We start from the raw sequence: 15,077 nt of genomic DNA, 5'->3' as shown, positions 1-15,077 counted from the left end.
GAGTTTCATTATTCCTTTTTTCTAATTCTCGTGTATTTGGGGTTTCAGTGTTTTTTTTTCCTTTATTTTGGGACGCGCTTTTTCGTATATTTCTCCAATTTCCTTAGTTTCCTTGTGTAAAATGTTGTCATTCTTATGTCCTTTGTGGCGACAAATATGACAACGAAACCAGTAAGAGATTGGTTTATTATTATTATTGGTGGAGGTAGTAGTAACAACAGAAATAGTAGCAATAGAAGTAGCTTAAGCGTTTGAAGAAGACGATCATTTCCCTTATATCGTATATTGAAACCCTAGATATTAAGAATCAACCACTCTTTTGCATTCTCCACAGAAGAACAAAGAAATATTCCTTATAGATATTGCAAGAAATATTTTTTTACGCCCGAAAGTTGTCCTGTGTCTGTCCTCATTTCTTCAGTGATATCGAAACTAATAAGTCTTAAGCACTTTCAATATTTTATTCGCACAAAGTGAAGAAGCTAAGAAACGAGTTTTTTTGTTTGTTTGTTTTTGTTCGTATGTCTGAAGAATGTTTGCCGTTATTTGTTTAGTCAAATTGGAAATAATGAATATAAATTCTTGTTTCATTATCTAAACCTTATATTTTCGAAGTTTCCGTACTACCACGATGACAAATGACATCGTGGTAGTACATCCCTCATATTGCGGGACAACCTGCCTCTTCGGTGGGTTCAGCAACAGATTTGCACGATACGGTGTGTTCCAGAAACATATCCGATTTTCAATAAAATTCATGGCCTGTATCAATCATTTTTATCAAAATTCACTTTTATTCATGACCCATATCAATTTTCTGCAGAAGTTAGTTTCTCTCAGTTTCAGAGAATGAAGTCTATTGTTTGATGTTAAAGTCTATCCACAATAAAGTTAGAGAGAGTGGAAAATCTACCCATATTTTGAGATTACTCATAATCATAATGTGTGAAGAAGATGATGATTTTTTGCTATAACCTAATATCATAAAATACGTTATACTAAATACTTGGTTTAGGCCTTCGAAATCATCCCCATTAATTGCTGTGAAATCAGCCAGGTACATGTGTTTAACGGGGTAAATTCTCCCCAACCCTGAAAGTTTTTTTTATATAGCTGATAGGGTGAGAAATTTATCGATCTTGATTTTGATCGAAATGTTTTCCATTTTGTTGACGCTTCCCAATTCTCATTGCTTGAGGCTGAATCCGCAAGAAATGAAGGGATGAATTCATCCTAACTTTCAAAAGTATACTTCACAATAATTTTCATTAAAAATGTATATATTTACTGAGTTTCTGTTAATCGAGCATCTGAATTAAGCGAGTCAGTAATATATATATGGAGAGAGAGAAAGATTAGAGTTGCAAAAGGTGGCGTGCTACTGCTGTTGCGGAACACTAAGTCTCAAAACTTTGAGCTTAGCCGTTTTTCATCCTGCATCCCTACAAATGTCATTATCAAAGTGAGACCAAAAGATGTGGCAGAAAATAAGCAGTTTTTTTTTTTTTAAAAAAAAGATGAGTTTTGTATAATAGTGTACAAAATTTATTTACCAGTGTATATCATTTTTGAGGGCTCGCGAGTGCGTAACTTTAAAATGTGTGGATAATGAGGAAATCAATTAAACTTCCTTTGTGACGACAAAAACAAACCAGTGAGGATGGAGTGATTGTTAATTCTTTGGCATTGAAATAAATTAGTGAAAATTACGGTAGACCACTCAGAAAGTTACTTTTCCTTCCACACTTCGTTATGAAGTGATTGCGATCATCAATGACCGAATAATCAAAGATTATACAGGTCGTTTTCACGCTCAAGAAAAGTAACGATAGGTCATCATCGTGGTTTAAGTGACTTCATCATTTCGATAAAGACACATGCCAATCATACTACAGAAATGATCCTGTGAAGTATGATCTTAAGTAGAAGTGATGTTGGGTATCGTTATTAGCCGAAACAAAATGAGAGAAACCGCAAGAAGAAAGTTATAGGGTTATAGTTATTATAAGAGATACTTTACCCAGTCTGTACTTATTAGTGACTCGAAACTAATCGTTATAAAATACTATTTTCAGTGATAACTATTGATCTGTAAGCTTGTACTTGCCACAATGATGAACTAAACAACTGTGAGATATTCTCCTGCCATCTGTGGAGCATTTGTATGAAGAACGTCTGCGGCTTCAGTCTGTGCTGACATCTATAATGAGTTTCATTATTCCTTTTTTCTAATTCTCGTGTATTTGGGGTTTCAGTGTTTTTTTTTTCCTTTATTTTGGGACGCGCTTTTTCGTATATTTCTCCAATTTCCTTAGTTTCCTTGTGTAAAATGTTGTCATTCTTATGTCCTTTGTGGCGACAAATATGACAACGAAACCAGTAAGAGATTGGTTTATTATTATTATTGGTGGAGGTAGTAGTAACAACAGAAATAGTAGCAATAGCAGTAGCTTAAGCGTTTTGAAGAAGACGATCATTTCCCTTATATCGTATATTGAAACCCTAGATATTAAGAATCAACCACTCTTTTGCATTCTCCACAGAAGAACAAAGAAATATTCCTTATAGATATTGCAAGAAATATTTTTTTACGCCCGAAAGTTGTCCTGTGTCTGTCCTCATTTCTTCAGTGATATCGAAACTAATAAGTCTTAAGCACTTTCAATATTTTATTCGCACAAAGTGAAGAAGCTAAGAAACGAGTTTTTTTGTTTGTTTGTTTTTGTTCGTATGTCTGAAGAATGTTTGCCGTTATTTGTTTAGTCAAATTGGAAATAATGAATATAAATTCTTGTTTCATTATCTAAACCTTATATTTTCGAAGTTTCCGTACTACCACGATGACAAATGACATCGTGGTAGTACATCCCTCATATTGCAGGACAACCTGCCTCTTCGGTGGGTTCAGCAACAGATTTGCACGATACGGTGTGTTCCAGAAACATATCCGATTTTCAATAAAATTCATGGCCTGTATCAATCATTTTTATCAAAATTCACTTTTATTCATGACCCATATCAATTTTCTGCAGAAGTTAGTTTCTCTCAGTTTCAGAGAATGAAGTCTATTGTTTGATGTTAAAGTCTATCCACAATAAAGTTAGAGAGAGTGGAAAATCTACCCATATTTTGAGATTACTCATAATCATAATGTGTGAAGAAGATGATGATTTTTTGCTATAACCTAATATCATAAAATACGTTATACTAAATACTTGGTTTAGGCCTTCGAAATCATCCCCATTAATTGCTGTGAAATCAGCCAGGTACATGTGTTTAACGGGGTAAATTCTCCCCAACCCTGAAAGTTTTTTTTATATAGCTGATAGGGTGAGAAATTTATCGATCTTGATTTTGATCGAAATGTTTTCCATTTTGTTGACGCTTCCCAATTCTCATTGCTTGAGGCTGAATCCGCAAGAAATGAAGGGATGAATTCATCCTAACTTTCAAAAGTATACTTCACAATAATTTTCATTAAAAATGTATATATTTACTGAGTTTCTGTTAATCGAGCATCTGAATTAAGCGAGTCAGTAATATATATATGGAGAGAGAGAGAGAAAGATTAGAGTTGCAAAAGGTGGCGTGCTACTGCTGTTGCGGAACACTAAGTCTCAAAACTTTGAGCTTAGCCGTTTTTCATCCTGCATCCCTACAAATGTCATTATCAAAGTGAGACCAAAAGATGTGGCAGAAAATAAGCAGTTTTTTTTTTTTAAAAAAAAAGATGAGTTTTGTATAATAGTGTACAAAATTTATTTACCAGTGTATATCATTTTTGAGGGCTCGCGAGTGCGTAACTTTAAAATGTGTGGATAATGAGGAAATCAATTAAACTTCCTTTGTGACGACAAAAACAAACCAGTGAGGATGGAGTGATTGTTAATTCTTTGGCATTGAAATAAATTAGTGAAAATTACGGTAGACCACTCAGAAAGTTACTTTTCCTTCCACACTTCGTTATGAAGTGATTGCGATCATCAATGACCGAATAATCAAAGATTATACAGGTCGTTTTCACGCTCAAGAAAAGTAACGATAGGTCATCATCGTGGTTTAAGTGACTTCATCATTTCGATAAAGACACATGCCAATCATACTACAGAAATGATCCTGTGAAGTATGATCTTAAGTAGAAGTGATGTTGGGTATCGTTATTAGCCGAAACAAAATGAGAGAAACCGCAAGAAGAAAGTTATAGGGTTATAGTTATTATAAGAGATACTTTACCAGTCTGTACTTATTAGTGACTCGAAACTAATCGTTATAAAATACTATTTTCAGTGATAACTATTGATCTGTAAGCTTGTACTTGCCACAATGATGAACTAAACAACTGTGAGATATTCTGCTGCCATCTGTGGAGCATTTGTATGAAGAACGTCTGCGGCTTCAGTCTGTGCTGACATCTATAATGAGTTTCATTATTTTTTCTAATTCTCGTGTATTTGGGGTTTCAGTGTTTTTTTTTTTTCCTTTATTTTGGGACGCGCTTTTTCGTATATTTCTCCAATTTCCTTAGTTTCCTTGTGTAAAATGTTGTCATTCTTATGTCCTTTGTGGCGACAAATATGACAACGAAACCAGTAAGAGATTGGTTTATTATTATTATTGGTGGAGGTGGTAGTAACAACAGAAATAGTAGCAATAGCAGTAGCTTAAGCGTTTGAAGAAGACGATCATTTCCCTTATATCGTATATTGAAACCCTAGATATTAAGAATCAACCACTCTTTTGCATTCTCCACAGAAGAACAAAGAAATATTCCTTATAGATATTGCAAGAAATATTTTTTACGCCCGAAAGTTGTCCTGTGCCTGTCCTCATTTCTTCAGTGATATCGAAACTAATAAGTCTTAAGCACTTTCAATATTTTATTCGCACAAAGTGAAGAAGCTAAGAAACGAGTTTTTTTGTTTGTTTGTTTTTGTTCGTATGTCTGAAGAATGTTTGCCGTTATTTGTTTAGTCAAATTGGAAATAATGAATATAAATTCTTGTTTCATTATCTAAACCTTATATTTTCGAAGTTTCCGTACTACCACGATGACAAATGACATCGTGGTAGTACATCCCTCATATTGCGGGACAACCTGCCTCTTCGGTGGGTTCAGCAACAGATTTGCACGATACGGTGTGTTCCAGAAACATATCCGATTTTCAATAAAATTCATGGCCTGTATCAATCATTTTTATCAAAATTCACTTTTATTCATGACCCATATCAATTTTCTGCAGAAGTTAGTTTCTCTCAGTTTCAGAGAATTACTCATAATCATAATGTGTGAAGAAGATGATTTTTTGCCATAACCTAATTTCATAAAATACGTTATACTAAATACTTGGTTTAGGCCTTCGAAATCATCCCCATTAATTGCTGTGAAATCAGCCAGGAACATGTGTTTAACGAGGTAGATTCTGCCCAACCTTGGAAGTTTTTTTTTTATATATATATATAACTGATAGGGTGAAAAATTTATCGATCTTCATTTTGATCGAAGTGTTTTTCATTTTGTTGACGCTTCCTAATTCTCATTGCTTGAGGCGGAATTCGCAAAAAATGAAAGGATGATTTCATCCTAACTTTCAAAAGTATACTTCACAATAATTTTTATTAGAAATGTACATATTTACTGAGTTTCTGTTAATCGAGCCTCTGAATTAAGCGAATCAGTAATGTATATATGGAGAGAGAGAGAAAAAGAAAGATTAGAGTTGCAAAAGGTGGCGTGTTACTGCTGTTGCCGAACTACTAAGTCTCAAAACTTTGAGCTTAGCCGTTTTTCATCCTGCATCCCTACAAATGTCATTATCAATGAGAGACCAAAAGATGTCGCAGAAAATAACCAGTTTTTTTTTTAAATAAGATGAGTTTTGTATAATACTGTACAAAATTTATTTACCAGTGTATATCATTTTTGAAGGCTCGCAAGTGCGTAACTTTAAAATGTGTGGATAATGAGGAAATCAATTAAACTTCCTTTGTGACGACAAAAACAAACCAGTGAGGATGGAGTGATTGTTAATTCTTTGGCATTGAAATAAATTAGTGAAAATTTATGTAGACCACCCAGAAAGTTACTTTTCTTTCCACACTTCGTTATGGAGTGATTGCGATCATCAATGACCGAATAATCAAAGAAGATTATACAGGTCGTTTTCACGCTCAAGAAAAGTAACGATAGGTCATCATCGTGGTTTAAGTGACATCATCATTTCGATAAAGACACATGCCAATCATACTACAGAAATGATCCTGTGAAGTATGATCTTAAGTAGAAGTTTTTTTTTGTCCCAATGCTGGCGATTAGCCAGCAACCGTGAGAAGGTTGCGCCTTCTGTGCCGTACTAGATTTAAACGTATTATTGGAAGTCTATATTTTCGATGGGCTAAGGGATGTTCGTAGACATGGAGTAGAAGTTTCTATTTTGATTGCATTAATAGGGATTTCGGCTTTATAGTATTGGTTTACTGTCGCATTTGTATCCTTTATCTGTAACAGGAGAGAAGAGAAGGAAGAATGAAAATGGGAAACATGAAGTGCAGTGTAACAACACAACACATAGGTAATGATTAGTGTGACAAGTGAGATCTATCTTCTGTCCAGAGGCGACTCTGGACGTAATGAAGACAAAATGGGTTTCCTGATAAGACATGAGGTTCTTACTGTGCAGTAAAAGATGGTGCTATGTATGGAGGAACTATGAATGTTGAAAATGCTGCAACTGCGTCCAAATCCGGATGATCAGGAGTGAGGGTATATCGGTAAAGTGCAAACAGAAGGGATAAAGGCGTTTCCAATAGCTTGCGAGGTGGATTGTATGGAATGTCTGCTTGCATGGTTGCGAGAAGCAATGGATGTCGGGACTCAAATCTGCTAGTAATATACTTCGACCGCAAAGCTTCAATATGAAATAGTAGGTGTGGAAAAGGCAGGACTTCATAAAGCTCTTGAGTAGGACTCGGGAGCTTTATTCTATAGGCTAGTCGTATGGCATGGCGTTCAAGTATTTTCAGTTTTTCATAATGGGGTTGGAGGGCGGATATCCATGCTGCGAAGCCATATGTCAGGACTGGTCGTAGGAATACTTTGTAGGTATTAAGAACAGTATTAGCTCGTAGTCCCCATGTAGTACCTGTGAGACGTTTGAGAAGATTAAGCCTATTATATGCTTTCTGTATTAGATTCTGAAGGTGAGGGCGCCAAGTGAGGTGTTGATCAAAAATAATTCCCAGATATGTGACATGTTTAGTTGGATGAACCCGCGTGTTATGTACTTGGATGTTAAGTAGCGAAGGATTTCGATGTACACGAGATCGGCGTTTTGGCGATAGAAAGACTATAGCTTGGGTTTTATCTGGGTTGAGTTTCAAACGCCATATCGTACACCAGGTGAGAAAGCTTTGAATTGCTGCATTAATTTCAGTACTGATGCGATGGATTGTTCAGCCCAGTGTAAGAAATGCAGTATCATCGGCATATTGAAAAATGTGTGTGTTAGGTGGCAACGGCGGCATATCGGCTACATATAGAAGATAAAGCAAAGGTGATAAGGCAGACCCTTGTGGTACTCCAGAGAAAATAAATATGGGGTGTGAGAGAGTGTCATTAAGAGCGACATATGCAATACGGTTGTGAAGAAAATTATAGATAAATCTGATGTATGATATGGGAAGTGTCAGACGGATAAGTTTATATATGAGAGCTGCATGCCATACCTTATCGAATGCCTTTTCCAGGTCGAAGAGCACTAGACAAGATGGAAACTGTGTATTAAACTGGTTGGTAATAATATTAGACAGACGGAGTAACTGATCATTGATACTAAAACCGGGGCGGAAGCCAGCCTGATGTAAAGGGATGATGTTACGTTCTAATAGATAAGAATGGAGGCGTCGGACAATAATTCGTTCAAGAATTTTGCAATACACGGAAGTAAGCTGAATAGGTCTATAAGAGGAAACAGTATTTGGTGGTTTGTGCGGTTTGAGGAACATGAGAGTCCTTGAGGTCTTCCACTCACAAGGAATAAAGCCTGTACGAAGGATGAACGTATAAAGGATAGCTAGAAGGTATAACAACTGATAGGGCGTTTCTTTAATATGACGATAAGTAATCTCATCAAAGCCAGGTGCTGTATTTTTCTTGTTCTGGACAGTGCGAGTGATGTCAGTTACGGTAATTGGTTTAGTAAGTTCAGTATTGTGAGAGATAGTATGATGGATGTCAGGTTGGAGACGGAAGGTGTCGAAATTAAGTCTCTCAACCGGATGATGACGCTTAGAAAAGGCAGGCGGAAGCGGAGTGAAGATTCCCTGGAGATACGTTGCAAATGCATCGGCTTTATCCTTGTCATTTTGTAGTGGAGTGTCGTTATCTATTAACGGGTATGAAGTACGGGTGGTTTTCCCTGTAAGCTGATGGAACCGCTTCCAGTATTGTGTAGGATGAGCTGTTTCAGCAAGTGAGTTACAGGCTTTTACCCAATTTCGGAGTTTATATGCTTTAAGGTAATTAGAGACTGTGCGATGCATCTGCCGATGATGCCGAAGAGCTTCTTTGTTTCTGGTATGTATATATTCTTTATAAAGATCTCTCGACCGTCGTATGAGAGGTAAGTATTGTGGAGGTAACGGAGGACGGCATGGAAACTTAGCCTTAGTAGTAGGGATGTGTTTCTCCCCGGCGTTTTTAATTGCCGTACTGATAGCATTTAGTGTATCATACAGTGCCTCTTCGGTTTCAGTACTAGAACTTCCTGCCAACGCAGTAGTTATGTCATTTCTATAGGCGACCCAGTTCGCTTTATCGAAACGAAAAATGCGTCGAGCAGTAGAATCGGATCGGATTAGAGCAGATTGCGGGCACGTGATTGTTAACTTAATTGGTAAATGATCACTTTCCAGATTCCCCAAAACTGTAACATTACAGCGAGTATAAAGGGAGGCAGAGGTAATCACAATATCTGGGGTAGTTTGAGAGATGGGTCGTGTATGCGACGGGAGTTGTTGTATGATGCCTGTCGTGTTGGTTTCAATGAAATTAATGAACCGTTGTTTCTCTCTCGCAGTTCTACTGTGAATGTTAATATCTGCCATAATGATATAATTACGAAAGCTATTGGAGATGTGTTGAAAGAAGGTAAAGGGAATATGGTGACCTGGGGTATATAAATGGTTGCAAGAGTGACATACAGTTGGCGAAAATAGGTCGTAACTATAAGATATTCCGGAAGATGAAATGAAACGAAATGTTGTCGGATGGCAAGAGAAACAGGATAGCCAATAGCGACGCCGCCATTCGCACGTTGTGCTGGAACAGTATTATCGTGACGTAGAAGTTGATAATGTGGGATTTTACAGCTTTGCTTGGCTGTAAGATATGTTTCATTCAATAGAAATGCGTTAGCTTTTTCTTCAAGAAGATGCTCAAACAAAAGTTTGTGCGTTAGTAGCGATCGGATATTTAGAAATATAAGTACAAGTTCCATAATCACGTTATGCTTAGACTGCTGTTTCGAGTGGTGCAGCATGGAAATAGACAGATTGTCCTGAATATGTAGCATTTAGGTTAATATGAAAAACATTTCGGGCAGCATATTGGATTTGTTGAAGAACATGTGGCCTATCGAACGGGTGTATGTTTTGAAGAGCGATGGTTATGAAAGAGAGCAGCTGAGCCACAGTTACAGTTTGTTCCGTTTGTGTAGGAGGCATTTGAATTTGCTGTGTGGTATGAAGCCTAACTGGAACGACTAGACTTGGTTTTGTGGTGTCAGGTGCTGGGCGTGATTTACATTTAAAGCTGTAGGTAGGATGACTTTCGGGACAGGCAGAACAAACAGGGGGCGTTTTCAAATTCGTACATTGATTAGTAGCATGGGGACCGGAGCAATAACCACATTTCGAGGCGCTCTTACAATTAGCTGTAGTATGGTCGTTATATTTTTGACACCTCTCACACCGAATCGGTAAGGGTTGTGCAGTTCGAGAAGGTTCTACACGGTGGCGTTTCTTAAAGATGTATGCGCCATTGGAAAGTAGGGTGTCAATTGTATCTTGCGAATTGGTTAGCACTCTCACCATGTAGGTCGGGCCCTGGTTATTGCGAATACGCATGCATTTATGGATGTCAATGCCCTCTAGCTTTAGTTCTTCCTCTACTTCGCCCTCTTGGATGATAGGGTCGACGCCACGTATAACGACAGACAAGAAGGGTGCTTTCCTAGGCGGCGGAGGTTGTTTAGCAGTTGGTGGTTGTAGCTTTTCAAGTTTTGCTTGCTTGCCGAAAATTTCGTAAGAGAATTTATTGCGAATGATGGTTGCAAATCGAGGATCAGTAAATCGAATAATGATGCCATTCCGGGTTTTGATAATTTCCGATACAGCTTCCCTTCGAAGATATTTAGTGATCTGCTGGAGTAGAAGTTTTGGATTTTCGAACTTAGTATCGTAGTTTGTTAGTTTGAATGGATACCACTTTGGTTTTAGAGTCGACTCAAGTGTTGGGAAGTCCTGATCGTTATCGATAGTGATGTCATTGGCGTCTCGATTGGTGTGATGGCGTTTTGATGGAGGTGTACCTGGTTGCACAAAATTATCGGACATAAGTGGTGATCGAGAACGCGAGCGTATCGAACACGATTCGGTATTGCATGAAGAATTAGATGATGCAGAATTTCTTCTGCGAGCTTTGCGTTTCTCACTAGCGGGTGGATCAAGAACCTGAGCAGGTAACCCTGGATGGAGTCCCGTTGCCATAATTGGAAGGATTCGTTAGCCGGTAGAGATGCCGAGGTCGTCAACTGATTTTCAGAAGCTCTGCCTCCGAAGAGGAGAGAATCAAAACTCGAAAAACCAAAGAAATTGCAAGGTCGTCAATTTAGGATCAATCACGTCTGTTTACCTCCGTGAAGGCTTATAATCAATTCGACGGTTGTTTCCTTGAACTCAAAGAGCCAAGTAATCCAACCGTATAAGATGTTCGCGACTAAAATAAACCTATGGGATGGAATACCTAAGGGACTTGGTTATTTTTCTCCGCCAGCTACGGATACCCTATTTTTTTACCTGGATAGAGATTCCAGGTGGCCAGTTCGCTAAGTAGAAGTGATGTTGCGTATCGTTATTAGCCGAAACTAAATGAGAAAAACCGCAAGAAGAAAGTTACAGGGTTATAGTTATTATAAGAGATACTTTACCCAGTCTGTACTTATTAGTGACTCGAAACTAATCGTTATAAAATACTATTTTCAGTGATAACTATTGATCTGTAAGCTTGTACTTGCCACAATGATGAACTAAACAACTGTGAGATATTCTGCTGCCATCTGTGGAGCATTTGTATGAAGAACGTCCGCGGCTTCAGTCTGTGCTGACATCTATAATGAGTTTCATTATTCCTTTTTTCTAATTCTCGTGTATTTGGGGTTTCAGTATTTTCTTTTTCCTTTATTTTGGGACGCGCTTTTTCGTATATATCTCCAATTTCCTTAGTTTCCTTGTGTAAAATGTTGTCATTCTTATGTCCTGTCTGGCGACAAACAATATTCTTTATAGATATTGCAAGAGATATTTTTTTACGCCCGGAAGTTGTCCTATGTCTGTCCTCATTTCTTCAGTGATATCGAAACTAATAAGTCTTAAGCACTTTCAATATTTTATTCGCACAAAGTGAAGAAGCTAAGAAACGAGTTTTTTTTTTTCTTTTGTTTGTTTGCTTTTGTTCGTATGTCTGAAGAATGTTTGCCGTTATTCGTTTAGTCAAATTGGAAGTAATGGGTGTAAATTGTTGTTTCATTATCTTAACGTTATATATTTTCGAAGTTTCCGTACTACAACGATGACAAATGACATCGTGGTAGTACATCCCTAATATTGCAGGACAACCTGCCTCTTTGGTGGGTTCAGCAAGAGATTTGCACGATGCGATGTGTTCCAGAAAGATATCCGATTTCCAGTAAAATTCATGGCCTGTATTAATCATGGTTATCAAAATTCACTTTTATTCATGACCTATATCAATCTTCTGCAGAAGTTAGTTTCTCTGAGCTTCAGAGAATGAAGTCTATTGTTTGATGTTATAATCTATCCAAAATAAGGTTAGAGAGAGTGGAAAATCTACCCATATTTTGAGATTACTCATAATCATAATGTGTGAAGAAGAAGATGATTTTTTGCCATAACCTAATTTCATAAAATACGTTATACTAAATACTTGGTTTAGGCCTTCGAAATCATCCCCATTAATTGCGGTGAAATCAGCCAGGAACATGTGTTTAACGAGGTAGATTCTGCCCAACCTTAGAAGTTTTTTTTTTATATATATATATATAACTGATAGGGTGAAAAATTTATCGATCTTCATTTTGATCGAAGTGTTTTCCATTTTGTTGACGCTTCCCAATTCTCATTGCTTGAGGCGGAATTCGCAAAAAATGAAAGGATGAATTCATCCTAACTTTCAAAAGTATACTTCACAATAATTTTTATTAAAAATGTACATATTTACTGAGTTTCTGTTAATCGAGCATCTGAATTAAGCGAATCAGTAATATATATATGGAGAGAGAGAGAAAAAGAAAGATTAGAGTTGCAAAAGGTGGCGTGTTACTGCTGTTGCCGAACTACTAAGTCTCAAAACTTTGAGCTTAGCCGTTTTTCATCCTGCATCCCTACAAATGTCATTATCAAAGAGAGACCAAAAGATGTCGCAGAAAATAACCAGTTTTTTTTTTTAAAAAAAATAAGATGAGTTTTGTATAATACTGTACAAAATTTATTTACCAGTGTATATCATTTTTGAAGGCTCGCAAGTGCGTAACTTTAAAATGTGTGGATAATGAGGAAATCAATTAAACTTCCTTTGTGACGACAAAAACTAACCAGTGAGGATGGAGTGATTGTTAATTCTTTGGCATTGAAATAAATTAGTGAAAATTTATGTAGACCACCCAGAAAGTTACTTTTCTTTCCACACTTCGTTATGGAGTGATTGCGATCATCAATGACCGAATAATCAAAGAAGATTATACAGGTCGTTTTCACGCTCAAGAAAAGTAACGATAGGTCATCATTGTGGTTTAAGTGACTTCATCATTTCGATAAAGACACATGCCAATCATACTACAGAAATGATCCTGTGAAGTATGATCTTAAGTAGAAGTGATGTTGGGTATCGTTACTAGCCCAAACTAAGTGAGAGAAACCGCAAAAAGAAAGTTATAGGGTTATAGTTATTATAATAGATAATTTATTTAGCCTATACTTCTTTGTAACTCGAAGGTAGTCGTTATAAAATAGCATATTCGGAGAGACATTTTTATTTGTAAGTCTGTACCTGTTAGAGTGAGTAACAAAACCATTGGTGGATGTTGTGCTGCCATCTATAGAGCATTTGTGTGACGGTATGAGGGGCATCACAGTTTCTGTCTGTTCTGACATCTATAATGAGTTACATTATTTCCTTTTTTCTAATTCTCGTGTATTTGGGGTTTCCATGTTTTTTCCTCTTTATTTTGGGAAAAGCTTTGTCATATATTTCTATATTTCCTTGTTTTCCTTGCGTAAAAGCTGTTCCCCAAGTTTTATGTTGCTCTGAAAATGTCCTGTCTGGTGACACCTACAAGAAAAAAATCACTGAGAGATATTATTATTATTATTATTATTATTATTATTATTATTATTATTATTATTATTATTATTATTATTATTATTATTATTATATACATTGATATGTCAAAGGTCTTTCAATTCAATTAGCCTATCACTATTTGAGAGTTACTTATCAAATAGAAGTTTCAAGGTAAAAATAGGAAATGTAACATTAGTTACAGTTAAATAGTTAAGGGAATACCTTAAGTATCTCCTCTGGGATAGCTTCGTTTTTCTTTATTTATCAATGATTTACCAGGAAAAGTCAAATATTTAAAAATACTATTATACGCAGATGACATAAAGCTCTTTAGAGCAGTTAATAACTAGTATGATAATCATATGCTGCAGAAAGATTTAGATACAGTATATCATTGGTGCGAAAATAATTTATTAATGATCAACTCTGAAAAAAACTAAATATATGACATTTACTATTTAGTAATATATGACATTTATTAATAATTTATATTTTTCAGCGCCAACGCTGTATAAGACGTAAACCTACAATTTAAGTTGAAATCGGAACTATCGTAATGGGTTCAGGAGTTTCACAACGGGAATGTAACCCGGAACTACGTGTACCAAAGACGATTGCTAGTCACTAAACCAGCGGTGCGGACTCCACAAAATCAGAAATATTTTGGCGATTCAAAGTTGAAAGATTTGAATGGATCCAAACTTATCAGACGCTCATGAGTGCGCCTCTAATGCAGACAAAACACAACTATATTGTAAAATTCTCTCAGTTTATGTAAGGTAGAGCAATTACTGTACACGGGAATTTGGATTTTCCCTTCACCTTTTATTATAAAAATATCCACTTAAATACAAATGCATACAATAACTAGTTCCTCTAATACTTCGGGTAAGATTATGGAAAGGAACCCAATGACCGTGCGTCTTAGGGCTTAAGGATAGGTTTCTCTCAATTGACCAAGTGTCGTGAGAGGGTAAGGTAAACCCAATGGCCGGGCGCCTTACGGCTTTAGGTGGTTTGATCAACCTGGATAGATTGATGCTTGTTGATGCGTGCTCCTCTCTTTTATCCTGGAGTGTCGGCTACCCTCGGTGATCTTCGTCTTGCCGACTGCTGGCTAAATGTGGGCGACTCCTCTTCGGGTCCGTCGTTTGCGTTGTTTTTGTTTACTATTATCACGTGTAGTACACACATGGTTATCGCATGTTATGGAGACAACATTATTTAAAAGGAAATGCGAAGGTCTGGAGAGGAGGTCCAGATCCAGTGGGTGCGCCGCAGTACATGATGATACATTACATCAATTATAAAGAAAAAGTCCCCTTTACTTGAAGACTATTTAAATTCTTATAACGCAGTGGCTGATATAACTCCGGTTAATCCCGCTGCATAAATAGGAAAGTAAAACCTAGGACTGTAGTGGCTGTGGAACAATATTGGA

General features: G+C 36.8%; 1 protein-coding gene and 4 non-coding genes across 5 annotated transcripts in view; 1 reads left to right on the top strand and 4 right to left on the bottom strand.

Annotated features, from left to right (window-relative positions):
• Ltn1 (E3 ubiquitin-protein ligase listerin) overlaps positions 1 to 15,077 on the top strand; it is a 124,662-nt gene that overhangs the window by 34,113 nt on the left and 75,472 nt on the right. The gene's annotated exons all lie outside the window — the stretch shown is intronic.
• Positions 1,716 to 1,920, bottom strand: LOC145668678 (small nucleolar RNA U3). The gene has a single exon (XR_014128063.1). It is a non-coding gene; the product is annotated as a small nucleolar RNA U3 (small nucleolar RNA).
• LOC145668675 (small nucleolar RNA U3) lies at positions 3,929 to 4,133 on the bottom strand. The gene has a single exon (XR_014128062.1). It is a non-coding gene; the product is annotated as a small nucleolar RNA U3 (small nucleolar RNA).
• Positions 6,068 to 6,275, bottom strand: LOC145668689 (small nucleolar RNA U3). Its single transcript, XR_014128065.1, has one exon. It is a non-coding gene; the product is annotated as a small nucleolar RNA U3 (small nucleolar RNA).
• On the bottom strand, positions 12,952 to 13,159 carry LOC145668694 (small nucleolar RNA U3). Its single transcript, XR_014128067.1, has one exon. It is a non-coding gene; the product is annotated as a small nucleolar RNA U3 (small nucleolar RNA).

This window comes from Thermobia domestica, chromosome 1 (genome assembly GCF_964235325.1).
Source record: "Thermobia domestica chromosome 1, izTheDome1.hap1.1, whole genome shotgun sequence".
NCBI lineage: Eukaryota > Metazoa > Arthropoda > Insecta > Zygentoma > Lepismatidae > Thermobia > Thermobia domestica.
Note: the sequence above shows the minus strand (reverse complement) of the source record. Positions and strands in the feature narration are given on the sequence as shown.